This window comes from Pholis gunnellus (assembly GCF_910591455.1).
Source record: "Pholis gunnellus genome assembly, chromosome: 18".
NCBI lineage: Eukaryota > Metazoa > Chordata > Actinopteri > Perciformes > Pholidae > Pholis > Pholis gunnellus.
This window is the reverse complement of record NC_136545.1, coordinates 17,195,490-17,218,235: the sequence shown is the minus strand read 5'-3', so window position 1 is coordinate 17,218,235 and position 22,746 is coordinate 17,195,490. Positions and strand designations below refer to the sequence as shown.

At 43.3% G+C, this 22,746-nt stretch overlaps 1 protein-coding gene across 1 annotated transcript in view; it reads right to left on the bottom strand.

The window, feature by feature from the left end:
- dab2ipb (DAB2 interacting protein b) overlaps positions 1 to 5,677 on the bottom strand; it is a gene marked incomplete at its 5' end in the record, with an annotated part of 100,252 nt that extends 94,575 nt beyond the window's left edge. The window contains one exon of the mRNA XM_079179122.1: positions 5,545 to 5,677. The remainder of the gene's footprint in view (positions 1 to 5,544) is intronic.
- Positions 5,678 to 22,746: the final 17,069 nt, after the last annotated feature.

Below are 22,746 nucleotides of genomic sequence, written 5' to 3'. Positions count from 1 at the left end.
CTTTAGTGGGAAAAACTACAATCTGCATTCATTCCTGGGACAAATGAGTCTGCGGTGCGATTATGTATCAGCCACGGGTCCGATCAGCAGTGATGGAAACACGACAACCGGGTGGACGCGTACGTTTTTGCTTCTTTTCCATCGCAACGCCATTGACGTATGCGCTCGGAGATAATATATATTTAATAAAATCAACAGGAATTTGGACAGTTATTATAACTTATTATAATAAGAAACTAAATGAAACCCATCTTGTTATTCCAGTGTCCCAACAACAGGCAACTCCACACTACAGTGTTGTTCTACAGCATGTGGTGCGTGATGTCATACAAACGCAAAAACCTGCCACTCCTCTGACACTCTGCATTACTGGGAGGTGAAAAAAACAACAACAACAGGAAGAGGTCTGATGGCAAACATACACACAAAAACACTTGCATACTACCACCTGGAATAAACAGACTTTAAAAGCATTTGCGGTATTCTAAACTCTTAAACTAGGAGACACTGACCAACTGCTGGAGACCCACAGGCTCTTGACTCATTGAAAAGTCAACGGGCGGTCCGGCTCCTGGTGAATCAACACAACAATGCTTTGTCAGACAGGATGGCCCACTCACACCTTTGCATATACACAACACAAACAACTTCACATATGCAAATAAATGCACACAATCACACAGATCATCAACTCCTTGTGAGACATTTACTTCCCAGAACCGTCTTCCCAGAATAACACTGGACTAGCAACAGGTAGCGCAGTAAAATCACACACAATGTAAAAGTGAACATGACTTACTGCCTGAACAAATCATTTACAAGCCGTGTTATTCAAATATTACCACAATGCTATACCATTACTGGTGACACAAATCGTTGCATTATTACTTAAACTTAAAAGCACAGCTGGGATCACAGCACACACAGAGTAACTTAATTATCTGCTCACGACGCCATTACTCCACTCAATTTTTGCATTGCAAATAGTTGTTTGCTGCTACATTAAAGCTCTGAATATCCCACAGAGAACCTTTAAACCAACAGCGAGACAGACAGTAGTGATTATGAAAAACCTGAATAGACAGTGAATAATGGAACAACTCCTGGGACATTGATGGAAGCTGCATATTCTGATACACAGCTTAAACTGTTACTTTGAAAATGAATCTTATTTGGATGAAGCATGTCAAACTAAGATTCTTTGATGCTTAACCTGATCATTCCATTTCAACGACAAACTCCAAAAAGTCTCAGCTGCAGACGGACAGATATTCCACACCACCATTAACTCATTTAGAACGTGGAAGCATCTATTGGAACTACATCTCCATGCAGCACGGTGGCCTACGGCGTACATGCTGACGCTGCGATGTGCCTATTCAAATTCTAAGCCGCCGTGAACACAACCAGACACGCAGTGAGCACATACGTCCGTTTGACTGGCAGCTTCAGTGGAGGGCGAGGGATGTCGAAGAGCTCAGTCGGGGTTTAGAGCCACATCTGCTGAAAGGGGGGCCACACAATTCAATTATTAACGACTGCATACGGACTCCAGCTGGATTAATAACGACAGCCAATAAATATATCAACATATTATGACGTCATCTTATCAATATGTAAAGTGCTCCTACGCCGACGCCTTAAAGCTCGCTTCCTCCACTCATGTGCACACCTACAGTGCATACAAATGCACAATCGCACCGCATGCGCAGAGCTAATACGTGAGCTGTTATATTGTGCGTTTACAACAAACAGGTCATGAGATACACTTGTTTAGCGCAAGGATGGCACAAAAAGTCAAAAAAATTGATAGGTTCCTTTGGGAGCGCAAATGTGCACAGCAGATTTCCCACAGAGCAGGGCACATAGAGGGGATAGCTAGAATGTTTTCAAGTGGGGTTGTAGGAGGTGATCATCCATAGTCAGTATATGACCTACAGCAGATCGGCAGACCCCCCCCAGCTTGGAGAAGCAGAACATGTACTGCTGTGGACCGGGGCGGCGAAGAAAGGCCCACCTAAAATCAATATCAGTTCAGGTAAGCGCTATATTTGGAACATTTTCAGCGCTTTACCTTGCCTTGAGACAGATACACAGTCTATGTTTGAGAGGGGGGGAACAGAAGGTGTTTTCTATGCTCTCGACAAAGCCACCAGAATGGTGAATCCGAACCGACCAAAGTCACTCAACAACGACGAACCGATTGAGGCAGCGGTACGTAGAACAGCAACTCCCATGTTCTGCAAGGTAAAAACACTGTTTTCTTCAATGGAGTCTTGTGGCTTTGGCCAGAGCATACATGGATAAAATGGCATCAGTTCCCCATCGGAAAAAAAAAAAGGCTGTCTCATGGCAAGAAACGACGGTGAAAATATTATAAATATAGTGTTCAATTTCTTTTGACTAAAATACGTGGCTTTGCTTCCATGCGATTACTCCTGTCTGCTTCTCCAAGCTGGGGGCGAGCCAACCGTATTCAGCTGCAGGTTATAGGATTATAGATAAGTACCTCATACAACCCCACTCCAGAACATCTGAGCTTTGAGATATTTCTATAACAAACAAATACATATCATTTATAATTCAGTTTATATCCACAGAAAGCCGAGGATTTTGTGTCCCTGAATTCAGATTGTAAGCACTTAATTGCTCCGACAAAGGCGCGATGAACACTTTCCCACAGCCCTCATTAGGTGACTGCGGGACGGAAAACAATGAAATGTTAATTGATTCTGATATTAATAAGCAATAAGTGCCAGCGCACACTCGGAGGCTCCAGCTGCAGCCACCTGCCCAAACATGCAATCTGAAAGAAGCAGTTCATTTACCACACACACACACACACAAACACACACACACACACAAGGCGTGTGTGTCTGTGGATGCGCAGAAGGTACCCAGCCCAACACAGCCAACAAAAACACCCAGAGTCCACATATACAGTGAAATCGCCCCAACATTTATAGCTGTCAAACATATGTCAAGATCCCCTCAGTTGTCCGTGATTCATGGCGCTGACTAATTACATAGCTGCTTCTTCAGAGAGATGGGGGGGAGGGGGGGAGGGGGGGGGGGGAGAGAGAGTGGAGGAAATGATGGCAGGTCTTGTGCTTGTAAAAGCCTTTAAGCCACAGTAAGGTGTTTGTGAGGTGGAGACGCTATGGACAGCATGGGAACTAAATTACTTTTATATTAAAATACAGTGAACTATGTCAACACCCCCCCCCGCCCCACGTACATACACATAAACAGTGTGTTACAGATTACACTTCACTGCTAGGTGGACTAGTGTGAAAATCAGAAACGTCCCATCTGCTTTCCCTCTTGACCACTTTTGCAACGTGTACACACTTTATACACACTGTATATAATGTATTAGTAAAGGGAAAACTTCTAATGAAATCACAGTCTCTATTACCACTTTCCCCCCCCCATCTTTGATTTCACAATAGTTAAAAAAATACCTAAACAAGTACACTCAAGACAAGAGTTGTTAATCTTGAATCTTTACCAATAGTGGTTAATGAAACAGTTTCCACAGCAGCAAACAGATCACAGTCTGCATTCAGCGCTACATGTAGGGAAGGAAGTGACTGAAAACTTTTAAACATAAATGTTAAAAAAAATGAAATGCAACAAACAGTTGCTGATGACAAAGGCCTTGTTGCTGCATCTATCAAATGAAATGGAGTGAGCAACACCCGACTGGAATACACAGCGGAGGCAAACAAGGGCAGAGAGGCAGAGATAGCAGAGATATGGGAGTAATACCGGGATGCCATTATCTCTTTAGCCAGTGTGGCAGCAGTTTATCACAGCAAGTCAATCACCAAGTAATCACCATCTGCAAACAACGCCTTCCACTTTCACCGCCTGAGAACACTTGGGTCAGCGTGCGCTGCTCGGGCCAGCCGGAGATAAAGATGTTACAAAGAGTGACAAGTCTATACATTAGGTTGTATGTTATTTATCACGCTTTATACAAACTGAAATGCTCATCCATTACACTGACAACTGTAGTCTGTAATACAATATAGTGATTCTAGAGGTGTTTAATTAAAAGGAAGTCAACACAACGGGCTGATTTGTTAATTCTAATTCATTTTTATATCACTGTAAACTCTTTTGGACTGTTGGTTTAACAAAAGCAACTTTCACATTTTCACCTTGAGTTGTGAGAAAGTGTGACTGGCCTTTTTGTATCATTTTTAAAAAAAGAAGAAAAATAACAACCTGATTAATTTAATGATAAAGAAAACGTGCCAATAAATCAACAACCAAGTTATCCAGCTGTTCAACGGCTGTAATCTGCAATTACAAGAGTGGTGTTTCAGCCCAAGATCCCTGTTGACCTCCAACCTCTCATGTCTTTTCTTAAGATCCACACTGATCCCCGTCTGATGCTCTGGCACACTCATCTTCCTCTCCAGTGACTCTGCCACCTTAGGAATGCCATTCCAGTCGCTCCATAATTCCCGCTCAGTGCTCCCAGTAATCCCCTCTTCTCCTGCTGCTCCGAGCCTACTTCCTTCCCCACAGCTGCTGGCTGGCTCGGCGTTCTCTAATAATAGGACAACAATGCCCAACCCCACGGCCGGACACTCTACACTACTGCAGAGACAAATCTACACAAATTTGAAATAACCGATTAATTCACACATTAAAAAAGGTCAGAAAAATGTCAAATCAACAAGAACGCCACTGCAATTACTGTAAAGTCAGACAGACTTGTTGACGTTTAGTACCTCTGTGTGCGGGTAATCGACTGCAGCGTGTAAACACATGTTGGTGGAGGAATGACGACGAGGCTGCGCGCTGAAGTGAGCTAGTATCTGTGGTGGAGTGAAGAGAAAACACTGTAATCGTGCAGGAGCTGATAAATGAGGGCTACACACTGCTAAAGTACTTAAACACTGCCTTGTGCCTTTGCATGTTGGAATGGGACTATACCTAGAGCACACACACACACACAGGTTCTGAATAAATGTGACATTTATGTTGCATGGTTCGCTAGGTAAAACAGCCCGACACTGCACACACACACACACACACACACACACACACACACACACACACACACACACCAAAGAAGGGGAGGCATTACCCAGAAAGGAGTCTGGAGACAGAGAGAGCTGGACCAAGTTTTCATTCCTCATCTTCTGCTGTCCCACTTGTAGAAGCAGAGCTCAGAATCACATGTTGCAGCTCTTTTGTGTCTCTGAGCCTGACATTTCTTTCCACAACCCACATCTCGTTTCTCAGAGTAAAAGACAAAGTCTGCTTTCTTTCTACCCATTGCTTTGCTTCTTTAGCCTGAGAGATCAGCGAGGATAACGTCGCTTCCCTGGCACGTGAAGAGCTTCCCCTCCACACCTCCTCCGCCATTCCACCGAGAGAAGCACTCCCAACAGAAAAGACCACACAGTTCTGTAACTCAGACCCCCTTCCCCTTTTTCTTTTTTTTTACCTCTCACAGAATTATTCAACAGCGAAAAAGGAGAGAGAAAACAAAATAATAAAAAAGAGTGGAAAGCTAGCGCTCACCTCAGACAAGGTCCCACTGCCGCAGGGAAAGCAGAAGGAACGCCATCCTCAATCCGCGCAGAAAACCAAGAGCAACAAGTAGCAACTCCAGAGATTCCTCCTCCCCTCACTCGCACTCCTGCTTCCTTGCTCTCTTTCTCCTTCTGCTTTGCACTCATTCAGGCGGCAGTAGCTGCAGTGCACTGTGAGTAAGTATGTGTGTGTGTGTGTGTGTATGTATGTATGAGATCCTGTGGACTCCTGCAGGGGTATTGACTCTTAGCAGGGTTCAGGTCCTCCCCCTTCTCAGGATCACATAGTGAGAGAGAGAGAGAGAGAGAGAGAGAGAGAGAGAGAGAGAGAGAGAGAGAGAGAGAGAGAGAGAGAGAGAGAGAGAGAGAGAGAGAGAGAGAGAGAGAGAGAGAGAGAGAGAGAGAGAGAAAAAAAAGCTCACCCACACTCACAAACAGCGGGTAAGAGAGTTCTCTCTTTGTCTTTTGTTGCTTTCTCTCACTTCCTCGCTCTGTGTCTTCAAATGTGTGTAACTCCCCGCTCCACAGCCCCTTTCATACGGGAAAACGAATGGGAGAGAGAGAGAGAGAGACCGTGTGTGTGTGTGCAGAGGGAATGCCGTCGTGCTTCAGCGCCCGGGGCCGGGAGGAGGAGGAGGAGGAGAAAGGAGGCGGAGTTGAGACTTTCAGAGAGCCGAATTCCTCTACCTCCCATCCAGCCAATCGGAGGCCTTGTTGTGGTTGACCAAAAACCACCGGGCCAGGCCGGGCCTCACTACCACACTCCAGCTTTAAAGCATTAGCCGGAGTTTGCCGAGCACTTAGCCTACATTCTGCAGCAGTGTAGTGGATGACCGTTACTGCTAATATCTTGGAAAATGACTAGTCTTTGAACAACAAAAAAGATTCTTTGTGTATTACAGTGCCAAGCAGAGGGAGTGTTATCTATACAACATTTTTCTCTTCTCTGAGATATGAACACCTTAATTTGCAAAAAGCAGTCCAAGCAAGTATCAAGTCACCTCACAGAACTATGTCCAAACTACAAAAGGTACCAGGTAGGTTACAGCAAAAGGAAGTAGAGATGTTTCCTTCACTCTTCCCACGTCCCTCCCTCCTTCCTGCCAAAGAACAGCGCTCTCATGTTTCGGCTGCTGTCCGCGGCCAGACATTTGTCAGGCACGGCATTTGTCCACAGAGGTGACAACAGACCTCCCCCCCTCCTCCTGCCATTTACTGCTAACTCGTCTTTTAAAGGCATTAGGGCTCTGTGAGAAGAACAAGATCATATGGCGAGCTGCTGTTGTGAAACTTTTTTTTTCTGTGTCTGAAAGAAAAAACGTAATTGAAGATGGTATTGTAAGTGACTCTAAGTGTGTACTACATGCTGACAGGGACAATGCTAACATGCTGATGTTTAACTGGTATAATGGAGACCATGTTTAATGTCTTAGCTTAGCGGGTTAGCATGCTAAGTAGCACTAAACACAACATATAGCTGGGGCTGATGGAAATGTCATTAGTTTTGAAGGAGTTTGGTCATAAACCAAAGTACTGAAATTGATACGCACCAAAAGAAATTATAATTTGGACATAAAGTGAAGGGATCACCAATGTTATTACAATTCAATTTGAGATAGACATGAAGATGTTTACCAAGTTCCAGTAGAATTAAATCAGCATCAAACCCGACATTTCACTAAAAAACACTAATGTCAACCTCATAGCAGTGAGAGGGAAAAGGTCAGAGGATCACCAAAGTCATTAGGATTCATCATTTCCCAACCACGAACGCTTCAACCAAATTTCATGGCAATCCTTCAGTTGTTGAGATCTTTCATACTGGAACAAAGAGGGGCACCGACGGACCGACAGATCAGCGCTGCCATAGAGTCACATGCTGCTACTGTGGCTAAAAACGTAGCAAAATGTTCACAGGAAATGTGACAGTGTGGCACGAACATGTGCTCTAGATTCACCGGACCAAAATGCACGAGCCACAAAGACGAAATCTGGAAAAGGAGAGCCTGTTTTCAAACTGTAATAGACCATTCAGTCCTTTAATGAGCCAGTTTGTGTTTCAGGTTAACCGATTTCCACTAACTGATCTGACAGATAATGTGATTTCCTTTATTTAGCATCTTTTTAAATCTGTAATTAAGCTATTTATAATTACAGCAATGGAACGTTAAGAAAAGCAACAGGTTAGAATCAACACTCCTCCACCCTATGCTAAGTGAGTCCCGGCTTCCAAAACCAAACCATCCAGTGAAATGATACAAATCGTTCCAGCCTGCGACGTCGTCGAGGACGGGATAAATACGTCGATCTATTACTTTCACATGTTTCTTGCTTCTCAGGCATTCAGCACGGCCATTAAATCTCTATGTTGACAGTTTGTCTTTGTTCGTTGTGGCCCAAAGCTTGGCGAGGAGAGATGTTTGACACATTTTGTCATGTGTTGTTACTTGTAATTTTTAAGACTGGCGTGGTCACTTGCAAATTTCCCAAACAGTTTATGACAATTAGTAAGCCCCCCCCCCCCCCCCCCCCCATGTTTTTTCTCTTACTGAAGCGCAACCACTTTACATGCCAGTTTAAAGTAGTTCGTACAGAAATATGCAGTATAATTGTCAATGTGAATCTGTGTGAAGCCTAAAGGCAAACACATCATTTGACCACGATAACCCAAAGTTGCATGACTCTCCATCTAGACTGCTGTTGGCAAAGAATCCTCACATTACTGTGTGAAATTGAATAATGTGAATACCCCAATGAGAACAAGAATAACCATTGAGTTCTAAAGTGTTTTCATTATTTCAAACGATTCAATGGAAGGAATGGAATCCACATAATATACTTGCACGTACTTAATGTTTAACGCACGCCTTTAAACCGTACGGCCGCGTCATGTGCTTCTACTTCACTGTGGCTAATCGCCACCTTAGCTCATGCCGTTCCTTAAGTCTTCTGATTCTGTAACATGCTCAGAGTTGCGTTACTCATCACTCACACTGTACTTAGTAGTAATGCATACGGGCTACATTAGCAGGTGGTGGCCTGGCGGTTTAAGAGCAGATTGAGGTTAAGCCAGTAAGACTACGATACGTGTTTGGGCCAAAGTTTCGCTGAAGTCTGAGTCCACCTTTTAACAAGCGATTACCAGGAAAAACCATTGAAAATCAGGGAGTGAGGGTGAAACAGGGAGAGACTAAAACCCAAAGGCTGAAGTGACATAATGAGTGAGTACTTTGGTATGTGGGCTATAGAGTTACACAGGGACAAAAAAGCGGAGCAGGGAAGTCCACTCCTATAGACTACTCTGACACGCCTCTCCTTTCATCTTCCTCTCTTGTTTGTCTCCCTTTCTGTCTCGCTAATCCCTCACCCCTTGTTTATTTCCCTGAGTCGATTTGTTTAAGTCCAAGAACGTGTGAAAAGTTAACAACAGGCGTAGTGACGGCGGTGTCGAAACCGTCTGTGTATTTAGTCTCAGCGCAGATATCTGTGTATGAGCAAAAACCCACAACAAGGTGCCAGTTTTTCCCATGGATCTCTCCTTAGAAACAACACTCATGTCAGTTAGCATGACTGCAAAACGGGAGAAAAAGACTGGATATAAAAAGGAGAGGAGACAGAGCAGTATACCAGCGGCAATGAGACAGAAAAGAATGGAAAGTGCCAGTGTGAACAGAGAGCTGGCCCGGTCTACGTGTATCTACAGTATCCTAATGAAGTAATTCCATACTCTGTTGAGTGCACGAAAATAAAACGTAATGCATAAACAAAGTGAGCTCCTCTGAGAGCTGAGTCAGACAAAAATTGACACATAAAAACGGAATCAAATCCAATCAGAGCGTCTGGCTTCCAACCGGTCTCTGGTTTCCTCTCGCCAGTAAAAGCAGAGAAGTACGGGAATGCGTCTTTCAGTTGTCGGAAGAGTTGGACGCGGGACAGTCGGGGGATGCCGTCCTCTGCCAATTTTCTAAAAGGCACTTGTGTGCTGCACGTGGGGTCAGGCTGCTACCAGGCCGACCATGCCAGCAGCAAGATGCATTTTGTGGAAGGATTCCAAAAAACGGGATTCAAGTTATAGAAAGGCTGGAAACTATAGGGGCGTCTAAACACGCACACCACGTTACTGCCACGGTCCCGGGTTCATTAGGACCTTTATCGTATATCATTCCAGCCTCTTTCTCCACATCTCTGTCACTCTTCACTGCCGGTTAATAATGCCTGGCGAAACTTGCAAACTAAGACTTGCAGATACTGCTCTCTTAGTGCCATGTCATACATGGTGTTAGTTTAGGTAACGCACTGAAGCTCTGTCTATCACTCGGATGATTTATTTTGAAGTCCAGAAATATTACTCGTTAGTGGATTATGTCATTCTATATCACTGTTGTCAGATCATAACCTTATGTTCATGTGCAGGAGTTTTAAGTAAAGTACACACAGAACAGCATGTGAAGCTTTTACAGTTAACATCATCATGGATTTATTTAATTGTTATAAAAAACAAAGACGATTGTATGAGAAAAAAAGCAAAAACTTGAAATCGGACTGCTGAAACTGTTATCAAATGAAAACTCAAACAATGAAGACGGATAAACAAAACACTGATTAAGATCTGTTTATCTTGTGACTCTAGCGTCCTCCTTTGATCAGTATCTCCCGGAAAAAAAAAAAAAAAAAAAGCTCAAGCGTGCTCGTGTTCGAGCTCTTTCTGGCTTTACCAGTTTCCTCTCACATAGTCAATATTTTCCAACTCTCCTCCCTCAACCACGCTCGCCCTCTCTGGCACTCTTTGCTCTCATTTCCATAAGATTTACGGAGACATGAAAAGCACATTGCCCAACATGAATTTGTTGTGAGCGTGTAACAAGCTCACGGCTGTGTTTGGCTCACTCTCTGCCCCACGCAGTCACTTCGACTTAGACACACGTCGTACTCGGCGACAGCAAACATGCCACGGACACACACTAACACACGTATGCACACACTAGCACGCCCACACGCACATGCACACACTTACATGCTTAACATCTACATAACGTACAGTTAAAGACACAATTCACGCTTTGTGCATTCCAATTTTCCTTGATTTTCTATTGTCTCTTAAAGTTTTCTCTGTGCCTTCTCCCTCCCCCCTCCCTCCCTCCCTCCCTCCTTCCTCCTCAGTGCCGTTGACTGACAGTCTCCCATCAGGGAGGCTCTCTGACAAATGGGCCAAATGGAGTCGTGCCACTGCTGCTGGCCGCAAGTCAGCTCTCTGAGGTTATTGCTTAGCTCTGCTCACACACTGTTATTTATACACACCATCACCAGACTAGTTTTAAGTGTTTGATGGACTTTTCACGTGTCACCGCCTGCTGTTGGTTTGCAATCTGTCATGTCTTGTTATTGTAACCAACGGTATAGTTTGGTGTGCAAACATGCATTTCTATATTTCAGTGTCACACCAATACCATTAGAAAATGAGGAATTTCCTGTTTTTCTGAATTCTGTACGACGTGACAAGGTTTCAAAACGACTTTTTCTCAATTTGATCCACTTTGGCAGATTTTTTTTTTTTTTTGTGTGTAAGTGTTTAGAGGTGGATCTGGCGCTTTTACTCTCTTTTACAACAGTTTTTTTCCTACTTTGTATATCCAAAATGGACTATGCGCGAGTCAGTAATGGCCTTTTTTGGATCCCATGAACTTTACCTCCAGCTAGCTCAAGGTTTTGTGCTTTTTTTGGAATGGCCCAGTCACTGTCTGTGTCGTAATGAGCGTCAAGCACAAGCAATTATTCACATTGATGGTACTGGATGTCATTTCACTTTTAGGACCGTGAGATTCTTCGATGTTACTGACATTAACAGTAAAAAAAAAAAAACAGCTCAAAATTTGACAGTCTAAAAACAGAGCAAGATAAAGAGAGATGGGGTAAACTCATTTTAATTTATTTGCTAACCGCCTTATTGTGGTTGCGTAAAAAAAAGACAGACAAACTACGTACTTCAACAAACAAAGACACGGAACACCACAGTCAGCAGATTGTTCCTCATTTTAGTGTGTCGTCTTCTGAGTGTCTCCTTTACAGCATCTATTAAAAATCACTCAATCGTAAATTACAAAGTACAACACCATGACATCAAAGTCACCGACAGTACGAGTGTGTCTCTCTCCACACATAAAAATGGTCTCAAAGCACTCCATTAATCTGAGATTGGTTTGAGTTCCTGGAATAATATGGCAAAATTAATCAGAGGCATCAAGTCCTTCTGAATATTTCCATCATATCTTATGAGACAATTACAAGTAGCAGGCTTTTAAGTTACAGCACACACAAGCCAATCACAGCAGGCGGCCCTAAATACAGGAGTGAAAGCACCCCGAAAAATGCACCCATCAGAACCCGACTGTGGCAGCCACATTTGAACATGTTCAGGTCAGGAATCTATCCTAACATGTAGTGTAGCATCAACACAAATGTGTCCTTGACCTCCTAGAAGGACCACCTAGTCAAGTTTGCAGTTAATATAGCTCAACAAAGCAACCAAACGTCGACCACTGAGGTCTTCTCTCCCTCTCTGTTCATCCGTGTTTTCACGGCTCTTTTGTATCCAGCGGTTTCTTTTCAGTGTAGCGCTATCCATTATGCAAATAGCCACAGCAATCCTCTTGTGTGGCTGCACGGATGAGCGCAAATGTGTGTGATGAGCGGTTTTTTTATATTCTCTGTCTTCGGGACATTCAGAGTTTACTCCACAGATAAAGTCAAATATATAAATATAAGCACAGAGGCAAAATCCCATCACAAGCAGCCACTCGAGATACATTTGAAAATAATTCTAAAGCCAAGTGTGAAATGCAATCAGCCTTAACCGGATGTCGACGAAATCTGAAAGTTGTTATGCAACATAGCAGGACTTAAGAGCGACAATTAGATAGTGGTTCGGTACTGACGAGGCGGAAAACCAGTTAAAGATGTGTGTATAAAAGTTTATATTTGGTCTTCATATCAAAATAGCATCTATCCCACAAACTGGAAGTCCACGGAGCTAGTTTAGTTAAGAAAAGCCACAATACAAAGCCTGCTACATTCTTTTCTAGCCCAACTAATCCAATGCCACATGCCTTGACCTCTGAGGAGCATGACAAGCAGCGTGCCTTTTTTATTCATACTTAATCTAAATGCTTCGGATAACGCTAGTGTAGAGAATAATCCCCTGACTCTGCAGTTCCCCTCCGCTCGACAGAGCTTTGGATCGATCGTTTGGCTCTTAAAACGCCATTTTTGGCTGCAGAGCCAGATATTTGTTGGTGGAGACCAAAAACAAAGATAAAAGAAAGTGAATGATGGACTGACATTTGGCTGCATTATTGAGTGATGCCCCGGGCTGTGACTCAGGGGATTGAGCGGGTTTGTCCTTTAAATCACAAGGTTGGCGGTTGAATCTCCAGCTCGCTCTGTCCGCATGTCTAAGTGTCTTTGAGCAAACCACAACTTGCTCCCCTGACATGACCCCAGATCAAATGCAGAGATGGGTTAAATAGGTTAAATATGTGACTATTGACATGAATGCATGAAGTGGGTGAATAAATGTAGAGATGGCTTAAACAGAGAAACTGTAACGAGTGGTCAAAGAAGCAGCTCTAAAACAGTGGATACAAATGTATTTTTCTCAATAAAAGACCCTTGTTTCTTTTTATTGCTTGTAATCTTTCTCCCTGCAGTATTAGAGTTGTTTTTTTACAGAAGAATAGGCTTTAAGACATTTAAATTCCTCTACATTCTTTACATTAAAAGTCCCCCATGTATTGGTCTTCAAACCCTTTAATATGAAGCAGCAGAATCAGGAAATGTTGGGTTTCTGTCATATCTGAAAGTACCAAGAGGGACGCAGGAGAGAAACTGAACTTCAAACCGACCAGATTCGTTTGGAAGCTACAAAAGTACCGACAGCTGAACACACAAGCCTTTCTCTCTGGTCTCCTGCACAGACACGAGTCGAGTCTCGCAACACACACTTATTGGAGGGGGAGAATGGGGGGCCGTCACGGGTTGGCCAGAGTTGGCGAGGCGTCACCGCAATCCGCTTGGGCGCACTTTGGGACGACTCCAGAGATGGTCCATCTCGGGCGTGTCTCGGCACAACTCTGAGCGCTAAAACTGGTGAACACCAATCAGTGCGGCATTGTTTGACTCGGCGTGGGCAAACGTGCCAATGGAAAAGCCCTACGAGTGACGAAAGTCGACCATCTAGCAAATGTGCGACCCAATACATTGTTCTCGGGAGTTTGTAGCCAAAATAAAACCCTGAGACCCTGAAATAGCCTTTTAAAGAGGTGGGACAAGCCCGATCCTCATTTTGCCAAAATATCTTTCCAACTAATGTAAAAAATATAGATTTGCTTTACAAAACATGTGAGTACAGAAACACACACAACCATGTTTACAGCTGGACACAGAACAGACCAAACATGAAGTTTGTTTTACTCTCTTACAAAGCTTCAACCTCACAGTGTGAAGTATTGTGCACAACAGAATAAACTGCACTTGACCGTTAAGCCTGATGTAAGATAGTGTTTCCTCTCTTAAAAGTAGATTAAAATTCATAAGCTGACAGCCCAGCTCCTACATCTACACACCCTGTACCGCCCGGCTGGCTGGATTTTCAGACTAAATATTTTATTAAAAGCTGAAGATTCTCTAAGACAAAGCCCTGTAGCACTTTCCCCCACAAGACCGCAGTTTCATCTGGATAAAATCTGGGATTTTTGGAAGTCAGAAACCCTCATTCACCTCAAAATGGAAAATGAGAGAAGAGACTCTTGTTTATCCACAAAAATGCTTCATGGTGACGAAGTAGGAATCTCAGCTGGTTTAACACGTCGAATGAAAGAAAAAAAAGAAATGTCCCTGTGTTTTTTTCCTCCAGTACATGAGCAGGCATTCAACCTTTCCCAACTAGGACAAAGCCATGCAGACCTATTTACACGTCAATGAAGGCCAAAGATAAGGACTTTGTTCTCTTTTCATCCCTGTGTGTTCCTATGAGCGAGCAGATGTGCTCATTCTGATGCCTGATGTACCGAAACTCTAGACCGAGGATGCAGATTGACTTCATATGTCTCGCTATTGTTTGAGTTATTCAAGTGACCACTTTTAGATTAGCCTGTCTGGTACCAACAGCACCACTCAGAATATCATCTAAAGCACAGCACAGTGGGTGAGGATGTCCAGCATCAGCAACCGTTTGCTTCCTGTAGATAGAAAGAGGAAATGTGTAGATGCAGTAATGATCAGCTTGATGCAGACAGCAGATCAACATCTTCTTCACAGGCAAAACAAAGCACTGTGTAATATATGAAAATGACATGCATATAAAAAATGATCAGCAATGCTCTTGGATTGATTACAAACAGCAATGGAGTGGTGTCTGTACGCATGTGTGTGTGTGTGTGAGAAAAAGAGTGTGAAAATGAATAGAAGTGTGATTGCCTGAAGTGAGAGCGTAATCAGATGATATGAGATAATCGCCCTTTCTACTCTGACTTTTGTATTTCCATTGAACCTTTAGAAGGGATCTTCTGAGGCTGTGTGCATTGAGAGAGGCAGGGCAACCGGTTGAGAGGAGACAGCAGTCAATCACTGTATGAAGGTGACGTTTTATGTTGGGAAATCACTGTGAAGGTGAGAAAATGCTCAACGCTCTTAATTATTCTGGGCTGGATTGTCAGAACAAGTTCCAAGTCTCAGGAGATGAATACAAATTGGATAAAAAAAAAAAGTTTTGCCTTGAGCAGTTTTCTTTCCCTTTCCTCCGTCTCCCCTTCTCCGCCGTGGCAGACGGCCCGGTGCATAAAGCAGTGTGGCTTAGACGCTGGCGAAGACAAACTTCGGTCTCTTGGAAATATGTTCTGTTGACTCAATTCTGTAAACCGCATTCTTCATCAGCGGCGCAGCAGCAGAGTCCTTCCCCATCGGCCATGAAGACAAAACATCGTCTTTTCTTGGCCCAGTTAATAACACACCACTCTTTCATGTCTTTTAACTATCTAGTTTGGGCTCTTAACATTTGGAGCAGTGGAGAGATGAAAAAAAAAAAAACACAAAATAAAAAAACGAGGCAGCGGAAAATGAGGGGGAAGAGAAAGAGTGAGCACTCTCACTGGCCTACAGTGCAGTCTAGATCCCCCCTGGATGTATTTGTGTACATAACCCTCTCTCTGTCTCTCCCCTTCTCTCTCCGTCTCTCCCACGTCCATTCTTTTATGCCGCTCAACACAAACACCCACATGGTGCAACCACTACGCAGCACACAAATATGCAGATTGACATTACCATGGAATTATCTCGCCGCTCTTGAACAGAAATGGTAACACCCACGGCCCTCACATGTGTGCTACAGTTAATTATTCCATTCAAAGAGCAAGAGGAGGGCTTCCGGCTCCACGAAGCTCGCGCCAACACGACCAAACGGAAAGAGAGACATCATTCCAACTTTGAACTTTCTGAGCTACAACGAAACTTTGTAGCGCCGCTTAAAGTAATGACGAAAAGGTCATTTGAGCAAAATGTTGTTAGCAGGCTGTTGATTTCATCACGTTGCCATGTAACACCCCCCGACTCCCTTCCCAACAGAACAGACTGAAGTCCTATTCATCTCACCACAGAGGCTCTAGTCAACAGCTTAAGAGCCAAATGGAGAGTCATAGTGGCAAGCTAGCAGGAGGACCATGTGACCTGACTCCCATCGTTCACTAACATGCTCTTCAACTTTTTTTTTCCACAGAAGCGCTCTCATCGTTTCCCGATCTTTCCCACCCAACCCTGGGGCGCCTCAAATCTCACTCACCATGCTGTGCGTCTGGATGGGTGCTGGTGTCAGGCTCCATGTTAAGATTCACAGTGTGACGAGCGCCCGGACCGGCACAACCATGTCCCGAGGCAAAGTCGTCTCTGTCACTGAAGTGCGGCTACTTAAAAAAACTGGTACCACAACTGCGGTTCCGTTTTGTTCCTGCTGCCGCCGCCACTGTCGTCTCCTCTCTCTGCTGCTCTCTCCAGTCAGAGCTGCCGGCTCTGGTCTGGGCCCCCGCAGCCTGCCAGCTCAGCTCAAGGCTTCTACCGCTGTGTTACATCTGTCTGACTGAGCCTCTCTCTGGAGAGTGGAGGGAGAGAGAGAGAGACAAAGAGAGAGAGAGAGAGTATAGCCGAGCACAGAATGGGCGGGAGGAGAGAGAGAGGGGAGCAGTTTCCACAGTGTGGAGGTGGAGGGAGGGAGAGAGAGAAAGAGAAAGAGAAAGAGAGAGAGTGAGAGAGAGATGGGTGGAGAGGGTTGTGGCAGCTCTGAATGTTTCCACTTTGATCAATTTTACACTCGCGGCATATTTTTTTTGTCGTCACAACGAGAAGTTAGCCAGAGAACATCCGTTTGGAAAACATTATCAGGCCATAAAAAAAAATGTAGGAACTTATGGAGCTCTGCAGCCTGATTTTAACAGTAGGTGGGCTCTGACCGGGTTGTGCTGACCGGGCGTGGTTTCGGCACACAAAACAGGACACGCTGCTTTTGCCGACCTGAACAACTTGCGCGGCGGAAACTATAGAAAATCAACTGTTCGGTCTGTGAAACGTAACGAAAAATTCTTCAAGTGACGCCTTCAAATTGCTCGTTTTATATGAAATACCCCAAAATCCAAATATCTGCAATCTACAATGACAGAAAATGCAAGAAGTCTTACACTTGAGATGCTGGACCCAGAGAGTATTTGTTGATGATTTTGAAAGCAGTTGTACAGCTCATCCTCAAAAATAAGTGTCAACGGTTTGATTACCAATCGATTAACAATGCTGCTCACATGCCACTATATCTAGGTAAGATATAGCGCCCTATTAAGAGATGTTTTCAGTAAATCTTTGTTAAAACTGTAAGACATTTGACAGGTGTCCAAACGTATCAAAAATGGTAACTGAATTTCGAGAAAATTGGCGAAAGAAAATGCAAATGAGTGCTTGTTTTCATCCACCACCAGTACGCAACTATTAGGAGTTCATGAAGATTAATTTAACAGAAGAAGAGGACGCAACAAGATGACGTAATTAAAAGAGCACGAGGTTAACCTCACAAGGTGAAAAACAATCAATGCGAATACGACGTTTCTGTTTGTTTCGTGTTTTAATGTGAGGAAGGCAACATGAGATTTGTGTGAAGCCAGGAGGAGGTCTGTCCTCAGCGGAGCGGCTTCAAGCTTCAGTGGACGTTGGAATCACATGCTTCATGTACGTCACCATTTCTTCGCTAAATCGGTTTCCACTGCACTTTGTCACATTTTGCTTTTATTGATACACCAACTTTTCCACCTCTGCCAAGCGTAAAAGCTTTTTGTTGCGATATTTCAAGATTTCTTTCAAATTTTCACTATTTCCACTCTGTGAAAATGTGCATAAAAGCAAGGGGATGGAATAGCACATATATATATACAACATATATATTATAGTGGTGTGCTGGCAGGATAGACTGGCACTAAGTCAATAGATGAAGTCTGGCTAATGATAGCTAATTGTAATATCTTGAGGAGAGAGACGGAGGCCAGCAGGACTCTGTTAAAATAAACATCAGAGGGAACGTTAAGATGCTTAAAATACATGCGAGGCAGTATTTGGGCCACAAGGCATGCACAAATCATTCAACAGCCTTTGGTCAGTTATCCAGTTCTATTTAATCCTATCTAAAGTGTTGCAGCTGCAGTGAAAATATTTATGGAAGAAGTAAAAACTGGAAAATAGGGCAGCATATGCCCTAGCATCTTTAAAAGAAACCGAGAGTGGAGAACTTTTCCAAAGCGGCATCCGGAAAAAAAGAGAAAAAACATTCACCTCAGTAAAATTAAGCTTAGCTGTTCAGATGGAGGAGTAAAAGCGCCCTCCGTCTCACGCATGTTTGTGCCAAAAGGAGTTCAAAAGAATAGAGGAGGCAGCCACTCGCCATTGGGTCGGAGGATGAGACGAGATGTGAGCGCTCTGTGATTTGCTGTGGATTCCTATTCATCCAGCCGCAGCGTTTATTCACCGGGCTGCTTATTTGGAGCCCGTGTGTCACACAAGGACAAGAGCAGGTGGGGCCTACGCCGATGCATAATTTAGTAAAACATAGGCCGTGTGGGTGTTTGTAGTGTTTGTGATTTGAAAGCCATAGAAGCGCGCGCACACACACACACACACCTTTAAAGGTTAGACACTGAAGAGGGGACCAGAACATGTATTACCGTTTGGTTTTCACGGGTAAATTAGAACCCGTCTGTCAATATAACAAACACTTGCTTTGTTCCTGTGAAATATGATTTTGCGGGGTGAAAAGTGTGTTTTAATGAAGCTCCAGCAGTATCTCACCCAACACCACTAAGCTAACACGAGCATGAATGCAGTTCGATAAAAACCTAAAAGTTCCATCACTTTGTGAAATATTAGGCGAGAGAATAGTTAGTATGAAAATGTGTTTAAATGGCTGACATAATAACCACCGCAGTAATACATTTACGTATAGTAATGTATCTGAGCTAAAGTTTGGCTTGACTATGGAAATCTGAATCAGCAATTTAGAAATGATCTTACATCATCATCATCATCATCATCATCATCATGGAAAAGTTTCAGAAAGTCATCGGCAGAGTTGCAAAGGTGCCCTGTAATTAGTGAACTAACTGGCAGACCGTGTTTATTCTTTTAGCCTCAGTCTCTCCTCAGATAAACAAAATCAACCCAATCACAGATCCAGTGTAATGATGCGTCTGTGAGCCCTGTTCGCATCAACAAGTCATCACCTGTTACAACACTCTCCTCCTGTGTGTGTGTGTGTGTGTGTGTGATTTAGCACTGCACAATTGCAGCAAAAAGTCGTCCTTGTATTTTAAAGTCAAATATGTGCTATGCGGAGAATGCTGGGGAACTGCCATACCTTTGAGGAAAGGACATCTCTGCTCGTCTCGTCACCTTGCCCTCGGCATACTCGCAACAAGAACACAACGTCATTTGGGAGATAAGCCGGTACGATAGAAAGAGACGAGTGTCTAAATTAAAGTACTAATAACATGATGACATGGCAATAAATAATAGCATTAATATAGCAGCAAACAACTATTTGCTGTGTAAAGCTATAGCAGTGTTGCCATTGTTAGCACTGTTAGCTGTTAGTATGCGTTGAAAGTCCAACCTTTAACTAAAAGAAACTTTAACCTCAGGAGTAAATATTCTCCTAAATATATTTTGTCATGTAAACTAATAGATCTTTAATACATTTGTAAATACTTTTAATAAGTGCTCCCAAAATTATATTTGTACTGTAAATAAATACTTTCTTTACTTCCCCCATGGTACCTCGAATCCTTGCATCAAAACATCCGTTTACAAACTCTCACAACTCGTGCAGTATTGTCCAAGTAGTATGCTCAGTACTTCAGAAATACATACTTAAACCTCACTATTCAACAAACTGCAGACTGGTCCGGACTCGCGCCGATGAGTGGGCGTGAGCACAAGTGAGGCTGATTATGCAGAAAGAAAATCAAGGTAAAACAAGGTGAGTAATTGACACACAAATGGTTATTTTGTGGGTGAAGTATTCCTTCAACACTGAACTAAATGGCTCCCTCCAATGGACACGGGTTGAAACGGCAAAAATCCCTGATTATGCCGAGGATTCTAAATTCTAGCACTGAGATCACTATGGTAACAAAGAACCATGTGAGAATCTTGAATAAAAAAAAAAAATCGCTTAACCAGAAATGACACAATCCTCATGCTGTCCATTAACAGCGTCTCAGAGGTAGAGGCACCAACACCTCGGGAAATGACTTAACTTAATCAAACCTAAACTTAATGTTCTGTTCTGTGCCGTTAAATCATGTAATGACATCGTGAAGAAGCACTTAAACCAAATAAGCATTGTGCCCACTGATTTAAAAGGCGGGTTATATTAAGTTGCATGCCAGCTGACAACCCAGCAACAGTAACTGTGGGATACGATTACTTAAATGTCAAACCTCAGTGCCACCTAGTGTCTCCTCCTGACAGACCCACAGAACTCACCAGCTTCTATGAGCTGCTCCGTAACATCCACACACACAAGTTCATATACTACATGCAGAGAGTAATAGTATTATACAGTGGAGGAATGTAACTAAGTACATAACACTTAATAGTACTTCATTTGAGTATATCCATCATATAATACTTTGAAATATTGTACTTTTCACTCCGCTACATTTAATGTAATTAACAGCTGTAGTTACTTTGCATATTTAGATTATTAATAGAAAATATAAATCAACTCTTTATGATGTATTATTGTAAGTTAAGCTGCAGTAGTATATAAAGTTACTAAAATCACCCCCCCCCCACATTTACCAGCTGCAACATTAAAGTGATGAACACATTAATGCAACATTTGTTAAAATAGAGTGATACAATAAATATGATTGAAACATTGGGCCATTCTGCATAGTGAGTACTTTTACTTTAAGTATATTTTGATGCAAACAAATTTCTACTTTTACTAAAGTAAGAGTTTGAATGCAGCACTTCTATATTGTAGTATTGCTATTAAGTAAAAAGGTCAAAGTACTCCTTCCACCGCTGGTGTTATATTACAAGCATTACATTTTCATAAACGCAACAAGGAAAGTTCAACGGGCCATCTGCTGTTTGAAAGAGACCAAAACATGTTGAATGTCCGTCTTAGTGGTGAGGATGAAGCATTATAAGAGCAGTGAAGCGCTACGAAGCAGCAAGCTCTCCATCTAGTGGATACACGGCAGATTTCAAAAGAGAATCAGCGATTTGAAAAAGGCTCACCCAGGCATGAGAGCAACGCAAGTGTGAGTGTTTGGCTGCTTATGTCACTGAGGAGCAGAAAGAAGTGCTTTTCCTTTACGTTGACCTTTGTGTAGAACAAGTATCTGCACACGACTGCTTAAATGTGACTTTAAAATGATATTTAGTAGCCTTTTAAAAGTCAAAACCATAAAAAAGCAACAACTACCCCTCAGTCTCCTGACTCTTAATAACACATTATATCTTTATATGTCCATAATCATGTTGAACAAGTGTTAAATATTACATTTATTGGTGATTAATCATTGTAATGTAATTAAATGGTTTCAAGACAGTAATGTATTTGTGTGTGTGTGTGTGTGTGTGTGTGTGTGTGTGTGTGTGTGTGTGTGTGTGTGTGTGTGTGTGTGTGTGTGTGTGTGTGTGTGTGTGTGTGTGTGTGTGTGTGTGTGTGTGTGTGTGTGCACGTATCCTGATTACTGCAGAGGTGTGTCCTCAGGCTACTCACCGCTCTCGGTGGACAGCTGGCTGTGGAATTCGGGAAACTTTGTTTCCACTGGAACGCTGATGGTGCGTCGCAGAAGATGGGCCTTGCATGACGCAGAGCGCCTCTCCTGCAAAAACAAGGAACGGATCTGCTGAGGACAGAGGGAGACAGAAAGAAGGAGACGGAGACACGGAGCTCCGAATTCAAAAGGCGACAAAGAGGCACAGATACATAAAGTGGGCACGCGGAAGAAGATGGCGTACGGATGAAGAATGAAAGCTAACAAAAAGAAAGCCATGAGGCCCCTTATCTGTGTTGTTGTGGTTATTCTGGTCACCATGTTTAATGCTACGTTGGGTCAATAGTGCATAATAGGTGTAGGGCTCCTGATAAATGAGGAGTCACTGGATAAAACAAAGCAGGCATTAGCAGCACATCAGTCTGTGTCAGCCCGTATCTTCCTATCGCTCGCATACCACACGTTTGGCTCTGAAAGATTAAAACAGACAAAAGGAAGAAGGACGGCCGTGGCGAGAGAGCGGCGATTGAAAGAAGAAGGGCCCTCTGTCCTCCAGGAGGAGTGATGCTGGCTTTATTGAACATCCTCACACCTCCTAACTCTTGCTCTCTCTATCCCTCTGTTTCCACGTCCGTCTGTTTATCTCTCTGGGTCTCTTCGATCCTCTCTGCTCGGTCACCTCTTTACTTGCCTCACGGGACTCGGGCTTAAGAACAGCTCTCACTGACACCACCTCTGAAGTACAGACGATGTCTGGTTGTCTGAGCCATGATGACGAAGCAAACATGAGCTGTAATTTGAGTCACAATGTTCACTGCAACTAGTCGCTCTGGGATAAAGCGGTTATTCTCAACCAACTGGGCCGGGGGCCGACTAGTGGT